This window comes from Rhodamnia argentea, chromosome 5 (genome assembly GCF_020921035.1).
Source record: "Rhodamnia argentea isolate NSW1041297 chromosome 5, ASM2092103v1, whole genome shotgun sequence".
NCBI classification, from domain to species: domain Eukaryota; kingdom Viridiplantae; phylum Streptophyta; class Magnoliopsida; order Myrtales; family Myrtaceae; genus Rhodamnia; species Rhodamnia argentea.
This window is the reverse complement of record NC_063154.1, coordinates 14993478-15021312: the sequence shown is the minus strand read 5'-3', so window position 1 is coordinate 15021312 and position 27835 is coordinate 14993478. Positions and strand designations below refer to the sequence as shown.

Below are 27835 nucleotides of genomic sequence, written 5' to 3'. Positions count from 1 at the left end.
GCATTAGCATTGGCTAAATTTTAGAAAGAAACATGAATGAGTATAAATACTAGTGGGGCCGGGGGGAATGGGAGGGTGATCTCAATGCAACCATACAAAGGTTATCAGCATAAAATTGGTGAGCTCCAATTAATGACATTCGTATCCTGACGCGTGAATCACAATAAGTTCTAAACTCTTTTATCTTTTTAACCCTGTCTAATCACCGACAAATGGAAGCTACTGATGCAGAGCCGCAGGTTGAGACGAGGAAGATTTTTATCCAAGTAAGTGATTCTTTTTCCAATTTCCCTCTTTCTCATTGACTGACAGTTTTGAAAAGAAGAGGGAGCTGCCGATGAGAACTGAAGATCGGGAGTAGAATAGGCTCTTCACCTAAAGCAAGTTACATAACCCTCCCATAAAGTATTGCCGTAAATGGTAAAATGCTAATTCACATTAGCTAATAAACAAATAAAATTAGGCATAAATGACTCTTAAAATGATAACCGATTTCTAATTGATTGACATTTAGTGTGCCGAATAAGCAAATCCTCTATCGAAGCATCCCATTTGGTTTCTTTTTCCTTTCCTTCAACTCTCTTAACGTTTGATATCCATTGTTTTCTTTTCGTTTCTTTTCTTTTTGTATTGTGAGAAATTGCATAAAAAAATATTGACATTTAGCTTAATGTACAATCAAGCTCTAAAATTTGAAAAAGTGCGATTAAGTCATAAACAGTTTGAATCGGATGTGTCAAATCCTTCCTGATGACCACTCAATGAGATTTGCTAACGTCACATGCTTCAATTTTCTAATAGGTATTTAATGATCAATACGCAAGTAGATTCAGATTAAAGTCTATTGATCACTTACTGAAATAATCAAGGATGAATCTCAAAAGCCAGTATTGACATTGAAGGAGGAAGTTTCATGAAAAGAACGGTCTCTCACCTTTTCAGCTTCCTACTAGAGGTGGAGTTTGGCCTCACGCCATAGTTTGCCCAGCCCCCATCACTTCATGAACTAATTCTATGGATTTCAATCTCAGTACCTCTAACACTATTCTTGATACATTTTCGATCGACTAACAGACTGCCCAAACTTATGAAGGAGCAAAGCTTCAGCGACAAGATTCGGAATGTCTGTCAATCTTATCCTATAAGTGATTATGCTCTCTGCCTGAATAATTCAAGTAGGATGGAAAATTCCAAACACGAGGTGAGCCCTGGCATGCTGTCTCCTCGTAGTTCTACTTTGTCAGTGTTCTCAGGCAACTACATCTCCCGAAGTAGGCAACAAGTCCAAGTTGCAGAATCCTTTATTCATAGTAGTCAACTGATCACATAACCTATTGAAGCAAAATGTGGTAAGAAGAGATCCTGAGATACTAGTACTCGTGCAGAATTTGGTCTGGTTAACTTGTGTCAATTATCATACCTTTTGCGTTCTTACTCATGGATCATTTGCTGATAAAAAATCAAACCCTGCAGACTGTGCCAGGCTGTTTTCTTAAGGGGCGCATCAATGGAAGCATGCAAGCCGCAACTCTTAAATGTTCGGATGGGCCATGACTACCGAAGCTCCTGCACTACACACAACATGGCTTGGGAACTTCTCCAAAGAAAGGAGATGTCCGCATGTTCAAGCTTTTAGAATTGATGCTATTGAACTCAAAGTCTCCCTTTTCAGAAGGAATGTTAAGAATTAGGCGTAAACTTTGGTATGCCATGTTTTGTTTAGTGAATCGGATCAAAGAAAGCAAACCTTTCTGCTTCAAGGGATCGAATGGTGATAAAATTTCCTGAGGTTTTTTAGAGACTAGTAAAAATTACGCGGGGAAATTGCATTTTCCAAAATTCCGATCTCTCTGCATATTGGCATGTTTGCAATCCTTATCTCATGCCAATATGCAGAGTTGATCAAGAATGTAACGTAGATTTGAGAATATTTCTTGAAGTAATTTCTTTTACCCTTGAGGTGGTCTCGTAAAAGGAAAGAAAAAATGGTCCCGCACCAACTCTGTTGTCTAGAAAAGTTCGATGATGGAGTGATTCTTTATACTAATTAGATCTCATCTCCTTAAGATGATAATTTCATGCTCTGCTCTAGTCCTCAGCTGCCTCTGGTGTCCTACAAACTCTATACAATCTCCAAAACAATCACTCAAATTCATTCTGGCTGCCCGAGAATATGCATGGGCAGAAATCTTGTTTGCGTGTTCATCAAGATACATATTCAGGAAAACAAACAAGTTGCGACCTCTTAGAGATTTAGAAAGATCTTGGCCGGTGAAGATAAGGAGCTATCCAAACGAGCATGTGGCATTCTCCTCTGCCGGTCGGCAAGCATTTGCTACCGTTGATGGAGACAATGTAGTAGTGTTCAAAGTCTCAATTTTCGGAGCTCAAGTTTGAATCTAAATTCTTCTTAAAAAAATGACTACTTGACTTAAATCTAGATCTACAGTCATTTACAAATAAGGCAATTTTTCTAATTCCCTATCTACATTACTCTACTAAATATTAGAATCTGATGGACAATTCGGAGCATGGCTCTACTAACATGACGAAAAAAGTGATCTCGAATAATCAGCCTACTAATTCCTCATGAGCTAGACTTGATATTCTCAATGGGCCGAACCCATCTTAAGAAGGCAGGGACACAACAATGCTTTTAGCCCCGTCAATATAGGTAGATCGAGGTTCGATATGAGCATTTAATACACCAATGACAAAAAAGTTTATACGCATTTTGTTGCTTAATAGTCGGAAATTATAGAATGATTTCTTGTAACCCCAAATAGGATTAGCGAGTTATTTAGTCATGCGAATTCATTAACCGATGTCTTTAACCATTATTTGTAACCATCTGTAAATAGTTACAAAAACCTATACATTTCTTGTAAACTTCTCTCAATCAATTACAAAACTCAACGTCTTTTTATAATTTTATTTATCTTTACTTTGCTATGATTTATCTTTCCTTGCATTTACATGGCTAGCCACGATTGCGTCTAATCTCCGTATATTTAAGTTTCTTGTCATTTACGTTCCTGCCCCCTTTATAACCTTTGTCGATTCATATTGATTCATCCATATTCTTGAAGGATCTAATAGAAGGAATTGAACAAGTTATCGGAATCTCAGTGGTGAGTAAGCTAACACTCTCTCACACACTTTGCACTGTAAGTTCTTTTCTTTAAGCGTTCTTTTGGATGTACCAAGGCTTGGAAGGCTGACGCGTTCTACGCGCTAGCCTTTTCTTTCGAGTCGGTTCGTGTTAAAACATATCCCAGACTGCTTGTTTATGAGAAACTAGGGAATTCCGAAGATGTTTATGAGAAAGTATGGCAAGTATCTTCCCGAAACGGTCCGTTTGAGGGTTCCGAACGGTGGAAGTTGGAGTGTGGAATTGGAAAAATGGGATGATATGGATTGGTTATCAAAGGGATGGAAGGAATTTGCGGAGCATTACTCAATTTGTGAGGGCCACTCCTTAGTCTTCAAGTACGTGGGGGACTTGGATTTTCACGTGCTCATATTTGACAAAAGGCAACGGAGATAGATTATCCGCTAATGAATGCTAATGACGGCAAGAAATCGAACCTCGACACTGTCGAATTTGTCCCGCCTAAAATGGGAGATGTTAATGATGACTGTAATCTCTGACCTGGGTTCCAAATCGAAAGGCTTCCAAACGATCAAGAACCCAAAGCTTTTAGCACACGATTAAAAGGTGTGTGAATCTTAGCCTATTAGTAATGCATGTGCTTTGCCTCGTTTTTTTCTTACGTTCTCTGCCCGATTGATTCAGATCGGATGGAAAGTTCCAAACATAAGGTGTGCCCTGCCATGCGGGCTTCTTGTACCTTCACTTCTAAACGTTCGCGGGTAACTACGGCTCTCAAAGAAGCAAACAAATACGAGCTGCAGTTTCCTTCCTTCACAAGAGTTATCCCGCTATAATATGTCTCGAATTTGAACCCGAAGTCAAAATCTGAATATTTTGAATTGGATACTTCCTATTTGAAATTGGATGCACTTTGATATACGGTTTTGATCTTGGCTTTCAATTGGAAAGTCCAAGCGGACTTTGTTTTCTTTGAAGTTTGACTTGGTCAATAAAAGATAAGAAGAAAAGGAAGATACGGATCCTTTCAAAAGTCAGTCTCGGTACATATATATTATAATAGGTACTTGTGATTTGAAGGGAGAGACGAGAAAAAAAAAACGTGAAGTCTTCAAGAAGTGCTGGCAACAAGTGCTGGCAGTGGGTTAACTTCATCGTGGATTCTGTCCGTGGAATTACTTGAATAACTTTGTGTCCTAGTCGAGAAATTCTTGCGGTAAGAATTTGTATTTTAATTCATTTGTGAGATTGAGAGATTATTTTACTAGGAATTGGGGGCTAAACACTGTGTGCGTTATTAGATGTAATTGGGCTGGGAAACATTGAGAGTGTTTAAGTTACTCAAATTTGGTCTGTAATCTCCGTATATCACTTGATCTATAGTGAAATTCGTTGCTGCTCTTCTCGTGGATGTAGGTCCGTACGATTGAACCATATACATCTGGTGTCCGATTTATTTTCTTGTTCTGTCTATTTTATCATTCGATCACTTGTTCCGCGCAATAATTGGTATCAAAGCTAGGCTTATCGAGTTGAAGCAAATCGATGGCGACAGAATAATTAAAAGTGAAAATCGACAAATTTGAGGGGAAGAACTTTGGTTTTCGGAAGATGCAGATTGAAGACTATTTATACTAGATGAAGCTGCACTTGTCCCCGTTTGGGGAGAAACCAGAGACGAGGAAGCAAGCTGATTAGGAATTGTTGGATAAACGAGCGCTGGGTGTTATTCGACCGACGTTGGCTCGTAACGTTGCGTTTAATATCGTCAAAGAGAAGACCACTACGGGTTTGATGAAAGCCATGTCGGATATGTACGAGAAGCCCTCTATGATCAACAAAGTCTATTTGATGCGACGTTTATTTAATTTGAAGATGAGCAAAGGTGTGTTCATTGCTAACCATATCAATGAATTCAATGTGATTGTTAGTCAATTGAGTTCGGTTGATATTGACCTTGAAGATGAGGTATGTGCTTTGATTCTGTTATCTTCATTACCCGATAGTTAGAATACTACTGTTATTGCTGTTAGTAATTCCTCCGGGTCAATAAGTTTGACGTTTGATGGTATTTGAGATTTGATTTTAAGTAAGAACAACCGTAGAAGAGAATCTGATGAATATGTATCTACTGCTTTAGTATGTGAAAATAGAAGAAGAACTAATATTCGTGGTAGCAGTAGTAGTATGAACTCGAATAGACGTAGTCGGTCTAGGACTAGTGGTGCTATCTGTTGGAATTATGGCGAGAGATGGCATCTTAGAAGGAATTGTTTTAAGTTGAAAAATGAAACAGGCAAGGAAATTATAGTTGAATCTGCAGATGATATTGCAGCTATAGTCGACAATTCTGATGGTGTCGATAGGGTCTTGTCTGTCACTGAGAATTCATCATTTGACAGATGGATTATGGATTCCCGTTATTCTTTTCATGCTACACCAAACAGGAACTGGTTTGCTACTTATCGGTGCACGGATAGTAATAAAGTGCAATTGGGGAACAACGTTGAATACGATGTTGTGGGAGTTGGTGATGTTAAAATTAGGATGTATGATGGTATTGTGAGGATATTGATTGGAGTAAGACACGTTTCGAAATTGAAAAAGAACTTAATTTCCTTGGGTGCCCTAGATTCAGCTGGATGCGGGTATTCTTCACAAGGTGGAGTTCTGAAGGTTGTTCGAGGTGCTCTGGTGATAATGAAAGGAATCAAGCATAGTGGCATGTATGAACTTCAATGTGAGACAATGATAGATTTGGCGATCACTAACGCTTCGTTTGTCTCGCAGAAAACATCTTTCAAAAAAATATTTTCCTCATTGTACTGCGTTTGGGGCATGAAAAATGAACAATCAAAGAAAAAAAAAATTTCGGCCGATAGAAACTGTGTTTTTAAATTAGGGAAAATTATTTCCTTTCCAAACATTGGACATTACCTTCTGTTTGATTTTTAGGTTTCAACCAAACACAAGAAAATATTGTTATTTTTCTACAAAATGATTTCTTGAAAAATATTTTTCAAAATTTTTGCATTCTTTCGCAAAATAAACAGAGCCTATCTGTAGTTTCTTTCCAAACATAGAATCGCCACCATAATTGATAAGTACTAACTGTATAGTTGAAAAGATTCCAACTACCATCAATTGTTTTTTTTTTTCTAGAGAATGAATTAAGTAGCCCTTTTATTTATGTATTTTTTTTTCAGGCTTTTCTTTATGTATTAGATAAGTCAATTTCTAGCAATCTCTTTAAGTCAAAACTAATCAGAGTTATCTTCTTCTTCTTCTTCTTCTTCTTCTTCTTCTTCTTCTTCTTCCATTCCACAATTACGGACGACGATGATAACAAAGAAGGGGAGTGTCATTCATGTAGGTAATTCCGCTCTCCGATCTCAACGACATCGTCTTGAGATGCGGGGACTCGTCAAAGGCGTGAGCGGTGGAGTGAAGAGATGGATATTAAGATTGAAATTGAGATTGAGATTATATAGAGGTGTTGAAATTTTAACATTGAGAAATTCTACTAACCTCTATCGATGTTCCATTACGGAATTTACCCAAAAACTTCGTTGAATCTCCGAGCGTCCTCCACGAATCTTCAAACTCACGACAAGTCGAATACAATCACATGCGGAAAGTATTCTTGTTTCACAATATCAATGCAAATCGATTCTCAAAGTAACGGTGAATTGCCTTTCGTTTGTTTTATGGTTCTTGAGAGAGGGAGAGAGGGAACGAGAGAAAAACGTACGTTCGTCTCTTTTGGTTTTCTAATCTAACGTTTTTCTCATCTTCTATCTTCGTGCCCCTTCACATCTTACCTATAAGAAGATAAGAAGGCAACATTTTGAAAAAGCACATGTTCGTGGGGTCCTCTCAAATGCACCCTTTGATGGACGTATCAAATATATCTCTTCATGTACGTATTATTACATCTCCCACTCGGACATGAAGGGCATGATAATACTCTATTAAGAATATAAGGCAATTAACATCGTCTACTTTGGAATCAATTCATACTTGCAAATACGTCATGCGACCAATGAGTACACCGCACTTGGGAGCTCGATTCCTACGCACCTATTAGGAATACATAACAGCTACAACCTCAAAAAAAAAAAAAATATGATGTCTCACAAGAGCCCAGGCATATTTTGTTACATCGGTCTAAGTATACCTAACCCTTAAAAGCTATACTTGACATTCTTTAATCCACTATGTATTTGCAATTATATCCGCACACACAATAAGCGATATAATTAGTCGACCAGTAAATACATGTGATAGATGAAAAACAACAATACTCTTCCTTCACGTCATATCTCTCTCCATTTCAAAACAAGCTGCTTTCCTAGACACGTCCCATAAAACCATATTAATTTTCATGACCGCCGATAACATGTTAAAGTAGAACATTAATCCGTTACTTTGAGCACATAGTCAGAAGTAACATAGGGTACAAATTGAGGTAATCAATTCATGAATTACCTCAAGGACTCACACGATGAGTAAGTAGAGATAATTATACCCATTTTCTTTATTGGTCGAATAAAGCACATGTAGTATGAATTACATGCTATAGTGGATTTCTCTTTTCACAAGAGCATATGTCATTTATCAAATATATCCACTACACGGATCTTAGCCTAAACATAGTCACATGCTTTTCATGTACGTATGTTTAGCCCGAGTGCTATATCGGCTCGCTCTCTACAAAGCTCAATTAAGCACTCGCATCCGGCTTCCATCAGGCATTCATGATTGTGGGAGTACCATGTTCGGTCTCATCATATATAAATCATAGACCTCATCTTGATTCCAATAAAGGTGACATAAATATATTATGTACTGAATTTGCTCTTCCAAGGTCTTTCGTAGATACTGTCTCGTCTCAACTCACTTATTACAGCGCTTGAGGTGATTGCTCGTGTGAGTGAGCCAATCATTGCATAGTGACATACTTTTCAAGAATATGTGTGCTTATGCGAGTCTTATAATGAGTTGTACTTGAGAATAAAACATCAATTCATTCAATAATAAGTACAGATCGTATATAGTACATATACATAATATAACAATCCTCGACAATATTACATATTATATTCTACGCAACCCTAAAGACATTCTATGCATCAAGAACACGTCTTTAGGAACAACTTTAGTGAATGGATCAGCAACCATCTTGTTCATAGAAATATATTGTAGGGATTACTTCATTCTCGCGTATTACATCTCCGATGAAGTTATTCTTTATGTCAATATGCTTTGTCCTACCATGATACTTGGGATCTTTCACATAGGCAATGGCTGCTTGACTATCACAATAAACTGTCACTAATTTTTGAACATCGGTGATTATGACTAAATTTTCAAAGAAACGTTTGAGCCATACTGCTTCTTATACCGTAGCAGAGCATGTGTAACGGCTTGAGCCCACCGTGCTTCTGCTGCACCACTTTGCAAGATATTGTCCGCTTTGGACACACGGTTCTCACGGTTTTGTTCCTCCGAACGTCGCCCATACAACGCTCGGAAAACGAGTCTTGCAAGTCTAAGGGCACCCCAAGGCTTATAAAGCCTTCCCAAGACCTCCTCCTAGGCAATGTGGGACTAGAGAGGAGTTGTGACAAACTCCCCCCTCAAAGGCATAGCGTCCTCGCTGTGCCCTCTAGCACTAATAAGAGCCCGCTGTGGCCCCACACGCTGTCGAAGGTTGACTTTGATACCAACCGTAACGGCCTAGGCCCACTGCGCTTCCGCTGCGCCACTTTATAAGATATTGTCTGCTTTGAACACACAGTTCTCATGGTTTTGTTCCTCCAAGCGTCGCCCATACAACTCCCAGAAAACGCGTCTTGCAAGTCTAAGGGCGCCCCAAGGCTTATAAAGCCTTCCCAAGACCTCCTCCTAGGCAATGTAGGACTAGAGAGGAGTTGTGACAACATGCAATAAATTTAGCCTCCATTGTAGATAGAGCTGTGCATGTCTGTTTCTTGTTATTCCAAGAAATCGCACCTTTATTAAGCAAGAACACATATCCGGATGTCGACTTGCGCTCATCAAAATCTCCTCCCCAATCAGCATCGGAGTAACCAATTAAGTGTAAATCAATTCCTTGATAACAAAGTCGATAGTCCGTTGTGCCTTTCAAGTATCTTAGGATCCTCTTGATTGCTTTCTAATGTTCTTGGCCAGGATTTGACCGGTAGCGACTCACTATCCCCACGGCATGACATATGTCGGGTCGAGTACATATCATAGCATACATTAAACTCTCGATAGCACTAGAGTAAGGAATAATTTCCATTTCTTTCTTTTCTCTTAGAGTCTTAGGATACATATCAGAACTCGGGCGTTCGCCTTGCATGATAGGGGTATCATTGGGATTATAATGCTGCATATTGAATCGTTCAAGAATCTTTTTTATATAAGACTCTTGAGATAGAGCAAGAAGGTGTCGTGAATGATCTCTTTCTATCTTCACTCCCAAAATATGAGCAGCTTCTCCCATGTCCTTCATTTCAAAAGTGGAGGACAACCATTCTTTTATGATGATAACTAGACCCTTATATTCCCAACTAATAGAATATCATCCACATAGAGTGATAAAATCACAAATTTATTTTCAGATCGTTTGACATACACACTGTGATCTTCTTCAATCATCACAAACCCAAAAGAAGTTATGGCTTGATGAAAACGAAGGTACCACTATCTAGATGATTGTTTAAGGCCATATATTGAACGATGAAGCTTGCAAACTTTTCACTCTTGGCCTTTAGCTATAAAACATATTAGTTGCTTCATATAGATTTCTTCATCTAGTTCTCCATTGAGAAATGTTGTCTTCAGATCCATTTGATGTAATTCTAAGTCTAAATTTGTGACTATAGCTAGGATAAGGCGTATGGAGGCAAACCTTACAACCGGTGAAAAAGTTTCCTCATAATCTATACCTTCTTATTGAGTATAGTCTTTCACCACAAGGCAAGCCTTATACTTTTCAATGGATCCATCCACCCTACGTTTGATCTTGAAAATCCATTTATTTCCAATTGCTTTGCGTCCGGGTGGTAGATCAACCAAGTCCCAAACATGGTTTGCTCTCATAGACTCCATTTCATCTTCCAAAGCATTTTTCCATTCTTCCTTGTCGGGAGATGACAAAGCCTCTTCAATTGTATTAGGGTCTGCATCGCATTGTGAAGCAACCATAAATGCTTCCCCTTCAATCTCAAAACGACGACAAGGAATGCTTATATGATTACTTTTACGTAATCGAAGTCCTTGCGAGTTCGGTTCACTAGACAATGCAACACTCCTACTAGGTCTAGTATGTTGAGGTAAATCATTATTTTCTTCATCAACATTAGTGGGTGCGTTATTAGAATTTTCCATCTCATATAATCTTAAATTCTTATCGATTTCACCTCTACTAGGAAAATCGTTCTCTAAGAACGTGACATCTCGTGATTCCATTTCGGTCACACTTCCATCAGCCTGTTCACCTATGAACACATACCCTTTGGAGTGCTCGTAATATCTAATAAAAATATATTTCTTCCCTCTATGACTTAATTTTTCATATTTATGGGAAGAGTCATGAACATATCCTCCGCACCCCCAAGGTCGCAGTTTGGTTAAATCTAATTTTCTACTGGTCCATAATTCATAAAGAGTGGAAGTGACCGACTTAGAAGGTACACGGTTAAGTATATATGCAGTAGTTAATAATGCATCTCCCTAGAATGAGATCAGTAAATTTGTTTGTGCTATCATAAACCTAACCATTTCTAATAGGGTTCTATTCCTTCTCTCAACTATCCCATTTTGTTGTGGGGTATAAGGAATAGTCAATTGCCTTTTAATACCCTTTTCATTACAAAGAGCCTTAAATTGCTTAGATAGATACTTACGCCCGTGATCAGTTCTTAATGTTTTTATTGTTTTATCTAACTGGTTCTCTACTAAACTCATATATCGTCTAAAGCAATCTAATGCTTCTGACTTATGGGAGATCGAAAAAACATAATCGAAGCATATGAAGTCATCTATAAATGTGATGAAATATGGGGCTCCATGCCTCGCCTTCACATTTAATGGACCACAAATATCGGAATGTACTAATTACAATGGAAATTTAGCCCTAGTTCCTTTACCAAATAGTTTTCTAGTTGTCTTTCTTGCTAGACAGCGTTTACATGTGGGTAAATCGATCTTAGCGAGTGACCCTAAAAGGCCTTCTCTAACTATCTTTTCATTCTATCTAACCCAATGTGACCTAGTCTAGCATGCCAAACATTTGCATCAATATTTACATTTTGAGAAGATGCAATTAAAGAAAAACAATCATTTACGTTAACATTGTACATATTATTGTCAATGTCTAAAATCATAAAACCATTCAAGACATAATCAGAACCATAATAAGTCGTTCCAAACTTAATGTCAACACAATCACCATGAAAATTTAAAACATAACCTAAGCATAGAAGAACAACTACAAAGACCAAATTTCGCCGAATATCGGGAGCATAGAGGACATCATGTAGGAACAGAGTTCAACCACCATGTAAATTTAATTTACATGGGCCAACACCCTTTGCTTTAATTTTGGAGTTATTTCCAACATATATCCATCTTTTTCCTAGCGGTATCCGATGATACTTCATAAATGCTCCTCGGTCTCTAGCTACATGGTGCGTGGCTCCCGAGTCTATAGTCCACGTAGGATGTGATTCAGCATGCATTACGATGCTATAAACAAAAGCATTACTTAAAATAATGGAGTAATCATTTACCTTCCTTGGCTCGGTGCATTCACGAGCGAAATGACCCATTTTGCCACAATTGTAACAGATCATTTTGGCCTTGGCCTTCTTTCTAGGACGCTTCTTGCCTCAAGGGTTTTGGCTCTTTTGGATGCCCGATCGGTCTCCTTCCCTTTGTTGTTGAACTTATAGTTCCTTTTACGCTTAAAGCTTAAAGCTTTACGCGAACCGGTTTTAGCAACATAAGCATGCATAGAAGATTTAGCAGCCTCTAGGCGCTCATCTTCTAACTCCAAATGACGCGCTATATCATCAAAAGTTGTGATATTCTCATTATGCATCATGTTGATTTTCATATGCTCCCAACTTTCGGGAAGAAACCTAATAATGGCCTGAACTTGTTGCTCATCGCTTAGAATATGGCCTGCTGTCTTGAGCTCTCGTATCATGTTTGACATCTCCCGAAGGTGTTGCCTCATATTTTGATTTTGATGCTTTCGAAAGGTGTCAAACTTGATAGTGAGCCTCCTTAATTTAGTAGCAGACGTGCTCCCAAACTTTTCTTTCAGAGTAGTCCAAATATCTTGAGCATTCTCAAGTCCTTCAAACTCGCACATGAGATCATCCTACATACAGAGCAATATGATGCGAGCAATGCTATTTTCCTTTTTCCAAGCTAGATAAGCTTCTAGATCTCTTACGTGTTGAGCAGAATTTCCTTACTTAGGTTGATCCATGGTGTGGTTGAGGGTTTCCAAAACCTCTTGTTCTTCAAGGATGTCTCGAACCTTTCGGTGCCAAATATCATAATTGTCACCGTTCAATTTTTCACCCTTATTGAGGTCAGCCATAATGGTCTTAGATGCAGAAGCCATAGTCAATGGTAATTCTATATTGACAGAATAAGCGCATAATTAATACTAGCACATCTTTCACATTAACACATATAATTAATTTTGCAGCAAAGAGCAAGTTAAATAAATGATAATTTGACAAAAGACACCGAAACGAAAGTTCACCATGTTCCCAATCAACTTCTGTGTTATGATTGTATCACTATCGGGCATTTAGTTCAATTCGCACAAAATTCAAGTTGTAGGTGAGAATTCCATCGAATTCTACCAACCTACGAACTCCCACTAGAAAAAATAATCAAGACACATGATCCATTGATCATTTATCTCTTAATCATATAGGCATAGCATGATGCATGCAATTCATGCATCGATCATAATCAAATGCAAAATATAAGATAACATAATCTCCTACCATTGTTCAAGTTTGCTTCGAACTAAACTTACAAGCATTTTTATACATGCTATCCGTGAACCATGAGTGGTCATTTACATGAAAGCAATATTCTGTATTTTCAAAAAATATATATAGGGAAATATAGCCAAAAAATTGCAATAATATCCCAAATTATATCCGTATTTTTCATATGTATTTTTAATTTAAGGAAAAACAGGAAATTTACGTGCTAAAAAAAAAATCGCAAAATTGTCACCCAGTTGCAAAACAGGAATATTCTTGCGTGAGGGAGGGTAGAACCAAACACTATGCAATCTGGGAAAACAAAAAATTCTGCTACAGCAGCTCGCACGCGCCCACACTGCTGACCCTGCACAGAATCTTTGGCGCATGGCTTGCACGCTCCTGCAGTTGGAGTGGTGCGTGCAATGCACGCTCCTCATGCACGCGCTGCTCCATTCTTCTTTTGCGCCTACTGACGCAACTATTCCCTTTCCTTTTTTTTTTTTCACTGCACGCCGAACCAGTGGACCAATTTCTTCACTGTTCATCCGGCGCGACAATTTTCTTTCTATACGCATCCAGCGCGTACGTCGTTCCCATAGGACTATCACCAATCGTTTTTCTCGTCTCAACGGGATTTATCTCACTGTGCGATAAAAAAATAATTTTCATGAACAAAATTTCTAATAAAATCGACGATCAATACGGTGATTTATCGCGCTAGAATCGTTTGTAAATATTCATGCAATAATCTTAAAACTACCGATCAAAACTCAACATCTTGAGTCTCCGCAACATTAAGCACTGAGGATGGTTCCCATGAAATTGTTGTTGCAAAGGTCAAGTACAGACTACGCTTGGCAAACTGATCCTGGCCTAAATAGCACCGACAGTGATACGCGACACGGGACACGACACGGCTCGACACTCCGACACGTAATTTTTCAAAAATAAGAAATTTCGATACGTCGGGGACATGTTATATATTAAATATATATTTAAAATTAATATTTTGTAATTGATTTATTCAAATACATAAATATATAAATTAAAAAAAAACTTAAATGAATTTACATTAAAATTGGGATAAATTGTAATCTCGTTAACCAAGATAGAGTCCTCTTGGCCAAAAAATATAAAAAATCAAGGAAAAAAAAATCAAAATGGAGTAAATAGATATTTTTGTGTACTGCAGCTTGGCTATTGCCTCTTGCGTTCCAGCTCATGTGATGGGACACGTCCTTTTCTGTTTGCACAGCCACGTATCTTATCGTCTCCTTCACTTTCTCTCTCCATTTTCTCCATCATCTCTCTCCCTCCCTCCATCCAGGCAGAGACTTCTTCCTAAGCAGAGGACGGGTTCGATCGAGATTTGGATCTGGCCCCGCTCCTCCATCAGCCTTCTCGCAATGCCTACCTCGCCTCCTTTGAGTGCCACCTCTACCGAAGACCTAAATGGAGGCAGGTCCCTTCCAGACACCTATCTCCTTCCCTTTCAGCTTCCACCGCAGCCTCAACGGCGGTGGCTGCTTCTATTTCTCGCCGATTCACTTTTCTGGTTGTCTCTTGATCCTCGAAGTCGACTCCCCCTCTTCCGCCGATCTCTGCCCTCCAGTTCCGTTCTTTGCCTGCTCTCCTTCCTCAACGACGCGCGTGTGGCCGGCGAGTCGCCTGTGTTGACCAGGTGTCGGATGTCCGACACGCGTTGACCGCGTGTCGGACGGGTCTCTGAGCGTGTCGGACGGGTGTCGGTGTTCGACACGTGTCCGATACCGACGCGACGGCCTTCTAGGCGTGTCGGTGCTACCCAGACCCCGGCACAGGGCCATGGAAATGATTCTTTGAGAGAGAGAAGAAAATTCAGGAACCGAACTCAGTTGACTGGAAGACGGGTTTATAGTGTAAAGAGTAGTGGAACCGAACAAAGCAGAAGTGGATGCAGTAGCATCAATTGACAAACAATTGTGGGAAATATCGAGATAAGTGAGGTTCTTGAACGGCTGAAACACATCAATGTGCAATGAGCCACTGAAATTGTTAGGAGAAAGTGAGAGTTAGTTTAAAGTCCTTGAAGTTCGAAAATAAACACTGGTATGGGTTCCTTTAAGTTGTTGCTGCTCAAATCGAGCGCGTTTAGTTGACAGCAAGTGACATTTAGAGAACCACTCAGCTCACCAGAAAACTGACTGTTGGAAATTTCTATCGCCTTAATTGAAGCAAGTGTAAAGAGGGACAAGGGAATGGTTCCGTCTAATGAGTTGTACCGCAAATCTACTTTTACAAGGCTCAGAAGCTCTCCAGTTAGAGCATTGCAGGATAGCATAATCCGTGTCAGATGCTTGGACATACTAAATGAAGAAACCGAACCCATAAGATTGCTCAAAGACATGTCGAAATGGAGGTCGGGATCAATCGACTCAAACCGCAATTAACAATTCTAAACTAGACGAACTTCTGAGATTTTACCGAGGACCACAAGTATCAAGAGAACCGTCCTCCGGAAAATTGGGCAAAGGACCCCCGAAGAAGTTGGTTGCAAGAAAGGTCAAGGGTCTGAAGTGTCCGCATTTGAAAGATTTTAAAAGGAAACTCTCCATGCAACCCACAATAAATCGGACGAAGAGTAGTTAGATTGGGGAATCTAGCGAAGAACTCAGGAACTGTGGTTGACAGGTTGTTGCCGTTGAGTTGAAGGAATGACAAATTATGAATAGACATGCTCAAGACTCGAAGTTTTTGCACCGAAGAGGACAATGCGTTGCACCATTCAAAGTAACATTTTTTTGTAGATTAGTGGCGACTCCAAAGTAAAATTTATGGAGGTGTCTAATTGACATATCGTAAAGAGATTAGTGACTGACTCCAAAGTAAAATTTTTTGCATGTTAAAGCATAAACCATAAGTTGCGATTTGTTATGGACTTGATTGGGTCCAAACTAGGTTAATTGAATAATTAGCTCGAGAATGTGAGTAGGTAGACTCCCATAAGAACCGGTAACTTACATTTTCCGACCATCACCGACCGCTGGTGGTGGCGGGCACCACCAAGTCCTTCACCTCTCCTCGCGTCTTTCTCGGTCTCCCACTCTTGGTTGAGAATAGGGTAGAGTTACAGGAGTTGATTCCATAAAGAAATAAAGGATCCAATTGCACAAACAAAATAAGTGTAGATACTCCAGACGAAGCAGGAGAGAACTAGAGGTAGAGGTTCCCGATAAGAGCGGCCTCAACACTCCGGCTGCGAGCTGTTCGAGTTGGCGTTGGCTTCTATAGGGGGTCATCGACGTTCCCCCTTCCCAGCGTTCAAACCAAAACATGGCCCCAAAAAAAAAAAAAAAAAAAAGGAACTACGTAGGCTCCAAAGAATGTCATATCCGAAAAAAAAATTATTTAGTGTTTTGCGTGTCGCTCGGCATTCAAAGTGCCGAGCAACCGTACATCTTTTTGTATCAACATTTTGATTTTTGTAATTTTTTTATTATTTTATTTTACTCATTTTTTAATTTCTTTTTCTTGTTTTCTTTTAATCATTTTTTATTCAATTTGTTTTGATTTAATCATTTTCTTAATTTCTTTTTCTCGTTGCTCCGTGGCCCCATCGCCTCGCTCGCTCGTGCAACACGATGACGCACCTCGACTCCGCGGCCCCATCGCCTTGCTCATTTTTAATTTCTTTTAAAAAATGATTAAAAGAAAACAAATTGAATAATGAAAAAATGATTAAAAGAAAAAAATAAAAATAAAAATGAACGAGCTAATGAATGAACAAACGAGCAAACGAACGAGTGAGGCGACGGGGCTGCGGAGCAATGAGAAAAAGAAATTAAAAATTGATTAAAAGAAAACAAATTGGATGATAAAAAATGATTAAAAGAGAACAAGAAAAAAGAAAAACGAGCGAGCGAATGAACGAACTAACGAACGAGCGAGGCGACGGGACCGTGGAGTCGAGGCATGTCATCGAGTGAACAAATGAGCAAGGCGATAGGGCCGCAAAGCGATGAGAAGAAGAAATTTTAAAAATGATTAAAAGAAAACAAATTGAATAATAAAAAAATGATTAAGAGAAAACAAGAAAAAGAAGAACGAGCTAGCGAACGAACTAACGAACGAGCGAGACGACGGGACTGTGGAGTTGAGGCGCATCATCATGGTGCACGAGCAAGGCGATGAGAAAAAGAAATTAAAAAAATGATTAAAAGAAAACAAATTGAATAATAAAAAAATGATTAAGAGAAAACAAGAAAAAGAAGAACGAGCGAGTGAACGAACTAACGAACGAGCGAGGCGACGGGACTGTGGAGTTGAGGCGCATCATCATGGTGCACGAGCAAGGCGATGAGAAAAAAAAATTAAAAAAATGATTAAAAGAAAACAAATTGAATAATAAAAAAATGATTAAGAGAAAACAAGAAAAAGAAGAACGAGCGAGCGAACGAACAAACAAGCGAGCGAGACAACGGGGTCATGGAGTCGAGGCGCATCATCATGGTGCACGAGCGAGTGAACGCACGAACGAAGTGACGGGGCCGCAGAGCGATGAGAAAAAGAAATTAAAAATGATTAAATGAAAACAAATTGAATAATAACAAAATATTAAAAGAAAACAAAAAAAAGAAATTAAAAAATGATTAAAATAAAATAATAATAAAATTTAAAAAAAAATGTTGCTCGGCACTTAAGGTTCAGGCAGACCCCTAGGGGGACATTTTCCGTTCTTTTATGACAAGGTTGCTCAAGAACGCAAGGGCAAATCGCACAAACCACCACCACCTCCTCCTCCTCCTCCTCCTTCAGTGACCCCCCGTGACACTACCGTACATGGCTTGCGGTCGGCGTCGGCGGACAGAAGATGGAAGTGCCGGGCTAGATATCGCGACTGGACCACGTCTTGAGAGTCCTCACTTCTTCAAGATCATTCTCTCTGACACCCTTCAATCTGGGAAGCTCGTAAGTTCAACATTTTCGCAGTCTGTTTCTTATGATTCAGCTCCAGTGTCTCGACAGTTTCTGTCTTGGTTTAGAACTGTCGCCCTCGTGCTGTGTACAAAACAATCTGGAGATCTTTCTATGCGTTTGGCTTTGTATCAACATTTTGATTCTTGCGAAAAGAAAGAAAGAACCACAACCCCGAAGAAAAAAGTGTTCAATTTTGAATTATTCTAGATAAAAATCAGCGCTTTAACTTGGAATTGAGGATTGGTTGGCTAAGGATAGTGTGGAGTGGAGAAAGATGTTGGGTCTCCAGCTTGTCTCTTGTCAAATGAAGCAACTATAACTGGAAGTCACCCTTACTTGCCCGGTGACACCCTGCTTGTGTTCAAACCGATCTTTCATCGCCCTGTTGCAGAACCTAAAATTTGCCCAGTGCTCTTCCTTTTTTCCCTGCACTTTCGATTTTGATGAATTTGAGTCCTGGACCTATAAGCTATAACTTGAGTTTTCCTTAATAGGGGATTCCAAAAAAATTCTTAGGAAGATATGGAAAGGATCTCTCAAGCTTGGTGCCACTCAAGGTTCCGGGCAGTTTGACCTGGACTATAGGAGTAGAAAAGCGAAACAATGGCATTATTTGGTTGTGGAAAGGGTGGCGAGAATTTATGCAGCATTACTCCATTGGTCATGGTCACCTCGTAGTTTTCAAATATGAAGGGAACTCCACTTTTCACATGATGATATTCGATAAGAGTGCTTCAGAGATCGATTATTCGTCGAGCGGCATATCGAACCTCGGGAGTGGATTTATATCGCCAAAGAGAGAGGATGTGGTAGAACTTGAAGTTTCGGAGGATTGCGCTCCTCGTCAAAAAATGAGGGTCGAACCTCATTCACCATGTTCTCAGTTGAGTCCATGCTGCTCATCACAAGATCTCGAAGGTGTGTCTTGTCATTTTGTGAGTCTTGTTTCTTCTTGCAGAGTTCTCTCCTTTGCTAGTTCTTTTTTTAGTACTTGAGAACTTTTTGATAAGCTTGTTTATGTTGACTGATAACATTATGATTTTCGTCATGCTTATAGTGGTTAAGTAGTTACAACTTCTTTGGTGAAGAGAAGCGAATTTTTCATTTGGTCAACTTATCTAAATCTGATTTCCATGACGGTTGTTTCTTCCATTCTGCGTTAAATATGTTCATGGTAAGTAAATCAACCAATGAAAATTTCAAATTGGCATAATCTAAGTATTTCATTGTTTTTTAAGAATAGACAGGGTCGGAGAGTCTAGAAGCAGAGCTAGCCATTCTAAGCCAGTTTTTGGTGGTTCTACAAGTTCGTGGCCTCTCTCTAGTTTTGAATTGGCTAGCAAATTTGACTCAGAGTATCCTTTTTTCAAGGTGGTGATCCGGCCATTTCACATTAAACATGATATAGTGGTAAGATTGAGAGTTTAATTCATTACTATTTTGGCTTTTTTCTTAAGCTGATTGGATTTCTGCAGGGAACTTCGTAGCGTTTTCCTTGGATCTGTTCGTTCCCATTTGTTTAAAAAGGCATAGATCCTCTACCCCTCATGCTAATTCTAAGAGCACAGACTTTGACGTTCTGTCTTTTGTCCTGTTAAGACTATTGATGAGAGTTACTAAAATTACCATATCTATCTACATTTTGCTTGCTTGCTTGAATAAGGGAATGCTTCCTCAGTCTTTCTTTTTAAAGCATGGGTTGTTCAAACATGTGTCTGGGCAGAATGTTCCTCGTAGTTTCATCATGCAGCACATTCGAAAAATTAAGAAAATCGCGACTCTCAGGCATTCAGACAGAACATGGCCGGTGAAGCTTAGAAGCTATCCTAGTGGGCGATGTTCTCTTCTTGTTGGATGGCATTTGTGAGAGGAACTCGCTTGCATGTAGGAAATGTCTGCGTGTTCGAGCTAACTGATAGAGATGATATTGTGTTCAGAATCTACATTTTCAGCGGCGCAGGTAGAAACTTGATTTACATTGTTTGAAGTGAAACTCGTTCTATGCTAAAGATCTTCATCGTCAATTAAAGAACTATTCACACCAATAATGTCTCTTAAAATTCTCGTTTTAACTCCAGGCAGGAACAATCGGTCTAAATGCAGAGTGAACCATTCTGAGCCGGTATTTTGTGATCCTACTCCTCTGAGGCCTCTCACTACTCCTGAATTAGCCAGTGAATTTGATTCGGAGCATCCCTTCTTCAAACTGGTGATACACCGGGGTCATTTTAAGAGAGTGGTACAATCTTGAGCCTAATCCATCACTGTCATATCTGAAGTTTGATTACGATCTCTATCTAATCTTGCCTCGGTTTTGTGCTGATTTGGTTTGTATTGGGAACCATATAACATGCTATTTTCTTTGGAATGATCGTGGGGCATCCCAGTGGTGGAGTGACGCGGATTCAGGAAAAACAGAAGTACAGGCTGTAATTAGGAGGTCGGGACTGTCCATTCACTTGGATATCCTCAACAAGTTGCTCCATCACTTTCCGCGTGAAAGGATGGACGGTTACTTGAATCAAGTACCAACCTAAAGTGGCAATATATGGCAGTAATTTGTTCAAAATGCTTTGCATCGCGGGTTAAGATCAATGGCTTTCATGAGCCCCTTAAGACTAACGGTGGGTCTGATTACGCCTATTCTTAATCCTAAATGCCTAAAGCTCCTGAAACTCACAAATATGGCCTTGTGTGCTTTTTTTTTTTTTAGACCAAGAGGGCATGCATACATTATTGTCCTTCTTTCAGCATTCATCGATCGTTCACATGTTGACTCGTGCAGCATGTTCCCCATCGATTCGCCAAGCAACATTTTGAAGAATTCGAGGGAACGGCAACTCTTAGGTATTCAGATAGATCGTGGCCAGTGAAGCTCTTAAGATTTACGCACGAAACCCGAGTGTACTTTTCTGCTGGTTGGGCTGCATTTGCCAGAGAAACTCATTTGCATGTAGGAAATGTCTGCGTGTTCGAGCTAATTGATAAAGATGATATTGTGTTCAGAGTCTACATTTTCAGCAGTGCAGGTAGAAACTTGATTTCCATTGTTTGAAGTGAAACTTTAGTCTGTTTATGGCATGGCATAAGTTCTATGCTAATGATCTTCATAGTCAATTAAAGAAATATTCACACCAATAATGTCTCTTGAAGTTCTCCTTTTTAACTCCAGGCAGGAACAAACAGTCTAGATGCAGAATGAACCATTCTGAGCCGGTATTTCTTGATCCTACTCCGAGGCCTCTCACTACTCCTGAATTAGCCAGTGAATTTGATTCGGAGCATCCTTTCTTCAAACTGGTGATACACCAGGGTCATTTTAAGAGAGCGGTACAATCTTGAGCCTAATCCATCACTGTCATATCTGAAGTTTGATTACGATCTCTTATCTAATCTTGCCTCGGTTTTGTGCTGATTTGGTTTGTATTGGGAACCATATAACATGCTATTTACTTTGGAGTGATCGTGGGGCATCCCAGTGGTGGAGTGACGCGGATTCAGGAAAAACAGAAGTAAAGGCTGTAATTAGGAGGTCGGGACTATCCATTCACTTGGATATCCTAGACAAGCTGCTTCATCACTTTCGCGTGAAAGGATGGATGGTCACTTGAATCGAGTACTAACCTAAAGTGGCAATATATGGCAGTAATTTGTTCAAAATGCTTTGCATCGCGGGTTAAGACCGATGGCTTTCATGAGCCTCTCAAGACTAAAAGCAGGTCTGATTATGCCTATTCTTAATCCTAAATGCCTAAAGCTCCCGAAACTCACAAAAATGGCCTTATGTGTGTGTGTTTTTTTTAACCAAGAGTGCATGCATACGTTATTGTCCTTCTTTCAGCATACATTGATCGTTCAAATGTTGACTCATGTGCAGCATGTTCCTCGTCGATTCGCCGAGCAACATTTTGAAGAATTCGAGGGAATGGTAACTCTTAGGTATTCAGATAGATCGTGGCCGGTGAAGCTCTTAAGATTTACGCACCAAACCCGAGTGTACTTTTCTGCTGGTTGGGCTGCATTTGCCAGAGAAACTCATTTGCTTGTAGGAAATGCCTGCGTGTGTTTGAGCTCATTGATAGGGATGTTGTTGTGTTCAGAGTTTCCATCTTCGAAAATGGTGGTGAGGACCAGATTCACATTGATTGAGGTGATCATGAAATGTGTTACTCTAGGAAGTTCCCAGCATTGATATGAGTTCAGGATTCTTAACCATGTCTTCTTTATTCAGCAGCGGTGAATCAATCGAAGGAAGACTCTTGTCTGTTCATGTTTTGTTGTTTTCCGGTGCTAGTTTCGATTCTGTACCGAAGACTCTTTCCCCGACGTCCGCGTTTCATTTGTTTCACGAAAAATGGATGATTTGTAAATTATTTTCTTAAAATTAATCACTTGGCATAATTAGTCAATAAAAAATGATTTCATTTGACGACAACAGTTTTTGTCTTAACATTTTAACGGATAATGAAAATGCTTTTTGTTTGTTTATTTTTATAAGCGATATAAGCAATATTTTTACTCTGTTTGCTGAGCCATATTCAAATCTACATGAACGTACCGATTCAGAAATTGAGAAATCAATGCTGAGAAATTAAGAACTGATTTTTGAGTGTCAACACTCTTAAATGCTAAAACAGCAAGAATTTTCTGATTACGGGCGCCACCTGAGCACGTACTTGGTGCTTTATCAATCTGTCCGTCATAAAATAAATTTGAAATGGCCACATTGGATTTTGAACTCCATTTATTTCGCGAAAAATGCGTCATTTGAAAAAATATTTTTTTGAAAATGATCGTATATATCACTTAAAATAATTAGTCGATAAGAAATATTTTCATTATCGATAACAATTTGATGCTTTAATTTTTTATCTTTTATTTTTGTGACAGGGACTATTTGCGGGCTCGCAGCGGCCATGACTGCTGGAATTTCGAGCTACGAAGCTCACGGCTGCTATGGCTGATGGAGTTCCAAGCCACGAAGCTCGCCGAGGCTGTGGCCACACAGCATGATGACTGAGCAGAGAAAGCAAGCAGACAGAGCTCTGTTTTTGTTCACTATTCTCTAGTGGGATGGCCAGAGCGTCAATCAAGCTTGTGAGCTTTTAGGTGAATAGTGCCATATGGCCTGGCCGTCGTCGTCCCTCTCTCTCCTCCCTTGCTTGTCCCCATCTCTGTGCTCTGCTCCGTCATCATGTGATCAGGGTGACCATGGCGATCGCGAGCAAGCAGACAGAGCTCAGTTTCGTGCTCGCTACGATCGCGAGCTTGGAGCATGCACTACAAAAAAACATGGATTTAGCCATGAACAATTTGCGACGAAAAAAATTCGTTGCTAATTTCCAACGAAAATAGCGACAAAAGTAAGATTTGTCGCTATTTGTGATGAAATTAGTAACGACTTTTTTCGTCGCTAATTAGCGACGAATATCGCGACGGAAAAAAATTTCGTCACTAATTTGTGACGAAATTAGCGACGAAATACTTTTCGTGGCTAATTTGCGACTAAAATAGCCACGAAAGAGTTTTTGTGGCTAATTTGCAACAAAAATAGCCACGAAAATTATTTCGTCACTAATTTGCGATGAAAATGGCCACAAAAAAAATTTCGTCGCACATTAGCAACGAAAATGGCCATGAAAATATTTTTCATCGCTATATCCTTTGCGACAAAAATAGGATTCGTTGCCAATTAGCGATGAAAGGCCACGTTTCGTCGCTAATTAGCGACAAACGTCTTTTTTCGTTGCAAATTCTTCTCTTAAAAGTTAATGACGAACTGTTATTTTCGTCGCAAAATTAACACTATGAATAAAAATAACAAAGAAAAAATTAAAATTAGGGACGAATACATATTTTTGTTCTAATACAATATAAATAAAAATAAAAATAAAAATGAAAAAATAATTAGCGACGAACAGTGTTTTGGACGCTAATTGCCTATTGAGCAACTAGCGACGAAAACCAAATTTTGTCATAAATTTGTTGCTAAGCATTTACGACGAACCACGTTTTGCATCGCAAATTCTCTTCTTAAAAGTTACCGACGAATGTTAATTTTGTTTCAAAATTAGCACTATGTAGTAACGAATCATGGTTTTCGTCGCTAATATGATAGAAAAATAAATAAAAAAGAAAATATTCGATTTAGCGACGAACTTTTATTTTTGTCGCAAAATTAGAACTATGAGTAAAAATAACAAAGACAATGTTAAATTTAGTGACGAATCACTATTTTCATCGCTAATACGATATAAATAAAAAAATTAGAGACGAACAATGTTTTTGAGCATTTAGCGATGAAAAGAAACCTTCGTCGCAAATTTCATGCTAAACTTTTAGCGACGAAAACTTATTTAGTCGCAAAATTAGCACTATGTAGCGACAAATCATGGTTTTCGTCGCTAATATGATAGAAATATAAAAAATAAAATATTTAATTTAGCGACCAACTGTTATTTTCGTCGGAAAATTAGTACTATGAATAAAAATAAAAAAGAAAATATTAAAATCATCGACGAATCTTTGTTTTCGTCGCTAATTTAGTAATGAAATCTATTATTCGTCACTAATATGATAGAAATAAAAATAACAAAGAAAATGTTCAATTTAGTGACGAATTACTATTTTTGTCGCTAATTTAGCGACGAAATATATTATTCATCGCTAATGCGATTTAAATAAAAATAAATATAGAAATAAAAAAATAATTAGCGACGAAGAGTGTTTTTCGTGGCAAATTCTCTCCTTAAAGTTAGCGACGAACAGACATTTTCGTAGCTAATTAGCGACGAAAACCAAATTTTATCGCAAATTTGTTGTTAACCATTTAGAGACGAACCATGTTTTTTGTGGCAAATGCTCTCCTTAAAGTTAGCGACGAACAAACATTTTCGTCGCTAATTAGCGACAAAAAATATGTCGTCGCAAAATTGAGCATTTAGCGACGAAAACTAAATTTCGTCGCAAATTTGTTGTTAAGTATTTAGCGACGAACCATGTTTTTCATCGCCAATGCTCTTCTTAAAATTAGCGACGAACATACATTTTCGTCGCTAATTAGCGACAAAAAATATGTGGTCGCAAAATTGAGCATTTAGCGACGAAAACCAAGTTTCGTCGCAAATTTGATGTTAAGCATTTAGCGACGAACCATGTTTTTCGTCGCCAATGCTCTTCCTAAAATTAGCGACGAACATACATTTTCGTCGCTAATTAGCGACAAAAAATATGTCGTCGCAAATTTGATGTTAAGCATTTAGCGACAAACCATGTTTTTCGTCGCCAATGCTCTTCTTAAAGTTAGCGACGAACAGACATTTTCGTCGCTAATTAGTGACGAAAAATCTGTCGTCGCAAAATTGAGCTCCAGAGTAACTTATTGCCTCATCCTATGTTATTTCTCACTCTTTGACCATCTTCGTCGCTTCTGTTTCTCCTTCATTTCCCCCTTGCTTCTTCTGGCTTTCTTTTTTTGGTCCAGCCGAGCGACCCACATCCACCGACCACTACAGCCTCCACCACTACCCTCCGTCCACTCCCGTCGCCGGCCACGCTTCACCGCCAGCCGGCCTCGCAATCTGAGGCCGAGACCCACAGATTTGAGGCCGAGCCCCGCTACCTGCCTTCCACTTGGGCTCCGCCGCCACCAAGCACCGCTACCAGCCACCTCCGGCCACTAGATCTAAGGCCGAGACCCACAGATCTGAGGCCGAGCCCCGCTACCAGCCTTCCACTTGGGCTCCGCCACCACCAAGCACCGCTACCAGCCACCTCCGGCCACCAGATCTGAGGCCGAGACCCACAGATCTGAGCTCTCTGCTCGTGAAACAGACGCCCACCCGAACCACCAAACCATCGTGTTCGTCTCTTCCCTGCTCCTACTTCCTGTGTCTAGAGCTTGGTTGGATTGTTTTTAGCCATTTATTAATTTTTGTGAAGGTAGAATTTGCAAGTAGTCTTGCCTCTGGGTTCGTCTGTTCTATTTTTGTGAAGGCTCCTCTCATACGTGGTAATGATAGTTGAAATTTGGAATCGTTATACATTTTTTCTTGGAGGTAATAGATCCTGATGGGGGTTGAAATATTTTACAGGAATACACAAAAACCCTTCGACAGCTTTCAGAAGCCAGGATATCAGACTTGTTTCAGAGGAAATATGCCTACTCACTTATCGTCGGTATTCTACATTAGTTTGTCTTGCAACTTGACTTTATTTTGGAGGGACAAGTGTGAAAATTGATAACTTTGATGTGTACGTTGGAGTTGGGTTGTTGGTACTGCAGCAATTTGGAGGGGTGAATGGAATTGCTTTTTATGCTAGTTTCATATTCACATCAGCTGGTACATCTAGATTTGTTTTGTAAAGTTATGTTTGATTTGGAATGCAAAAAGCAAGAAATGTATTTGTTTATTCTCTGATTTTTTACTTTTGGTAGGCTTCTCTGGTAGTCTCCGGACTATAGCAATGGTTGTCGTTCAGGTTCCCCTCTCTTGCTTCTCTTAATCCTGTTTTGGCCATTGAAACTGATTCATTCACAAATTCTTTAAAGGTTATTCTCATTGAGGGAGTTGAAATATTTGTTGTACGATTAACAATTTCTTATTGCATCACCCACTATACTAGATTGACTACATTCATTTTCTATACATGCAGTAGATCTTGAAAGATGCCACTGAAATAGAACTGCAAACTACTCATGAAACTGATCATTCACTAATTCTTTAAAGGTAATATTCTCATTGTGGGAGTTGAAATATTTGTTGTATAGTTAACAATTTCTTATTGCATCACCCATTGTATTAGATTGACTGCATTCAATTGTTATACATGCAGGAAATCTTGAAAGATGCCACTGAAATAGAATTGCAAACTACTCACGTGGCATCTCAATTAGCCGCTCATTCTAAGTTCACATCCTATTCTCCTTACAGGTGGAAAGGGTCCTAGTTCCTGACATACTTTATGTCTGTCTTTGCTACAGTTGATAAATTATGTCTCATGCACTGCTAGTTGCTTGCTTATATAGCCTGCCATGCGTAGCTCTTTTTACTTCTTTCCAAATACAATCGGAAAAAGTATAAGATAAGATTGAAGTTAAGTTAAAATAATAAAAAGATGTTATCCAAGAGGACATTGGTTCCTCATTTCAGTATTTTTTTCATATATATTCATTTTCTCCTTTCAAATAGCTGCTGATAGCCTGCACTGGAGACTATAGAGAAATTGCATGTGCTTCTTGCATTAAAACTTTGATGATACTAATCTATAGAGTTTTCTTATGTTTTCAACAGAGATGTTGATTACAGTGGACAGGGTCATCAATGAAATTGGAGTGTGATTTATCATTGTGATTGTTATGGCTGTTGATATCCTTGACGAGGCATCCAAAACCTTGGCTGCTATGGTTGCTCTTGAACATTTTAGTTAACCGTATAGTGTGTAGATATTTTTTCCACTTTTTCAACAATTCCTTGTTGTGTAAAACACATGGGATATTCAAGGTCAGTCAGGGGTAAATTGTTCCTTAAGTATACTCCGGCTCCCTTGGTTACTGGTTGGAGTTTTGTAGGGTGATTTCAGCACGCCCTAATGACTGCCTGCTGAAAGTTCCAAGTTCTAGCTTTGGTTAATGCTTTACTAGGCTTTTCTTGTCGGCCTTGTACATTTTGTTCATTATGCTCTTAGACTTTGGCATTGCATATACCGTCTGGGAAACAATACGATGATGACGTCTCAT

At 39.2% G+C, this 27835-nt stretch overlaps 1 protein-coding gene and 1 pseudogene across 1 annotated transcript in view; both read left to right on the top strand.

Moving 5' to 3' along the window:
• LOC115733737 (probable disease resistance protein At4g27220) overlaps nt 1-27835 on the top strand; it is a 191802-nt gene that overhangs the window by 61448 nt on the left and 102519 nt on the right. The window lies entirely within an intron of this gene.
• On the top strand, nt 17914-22392 carry LOC115733895 (annotated as a pseudogene).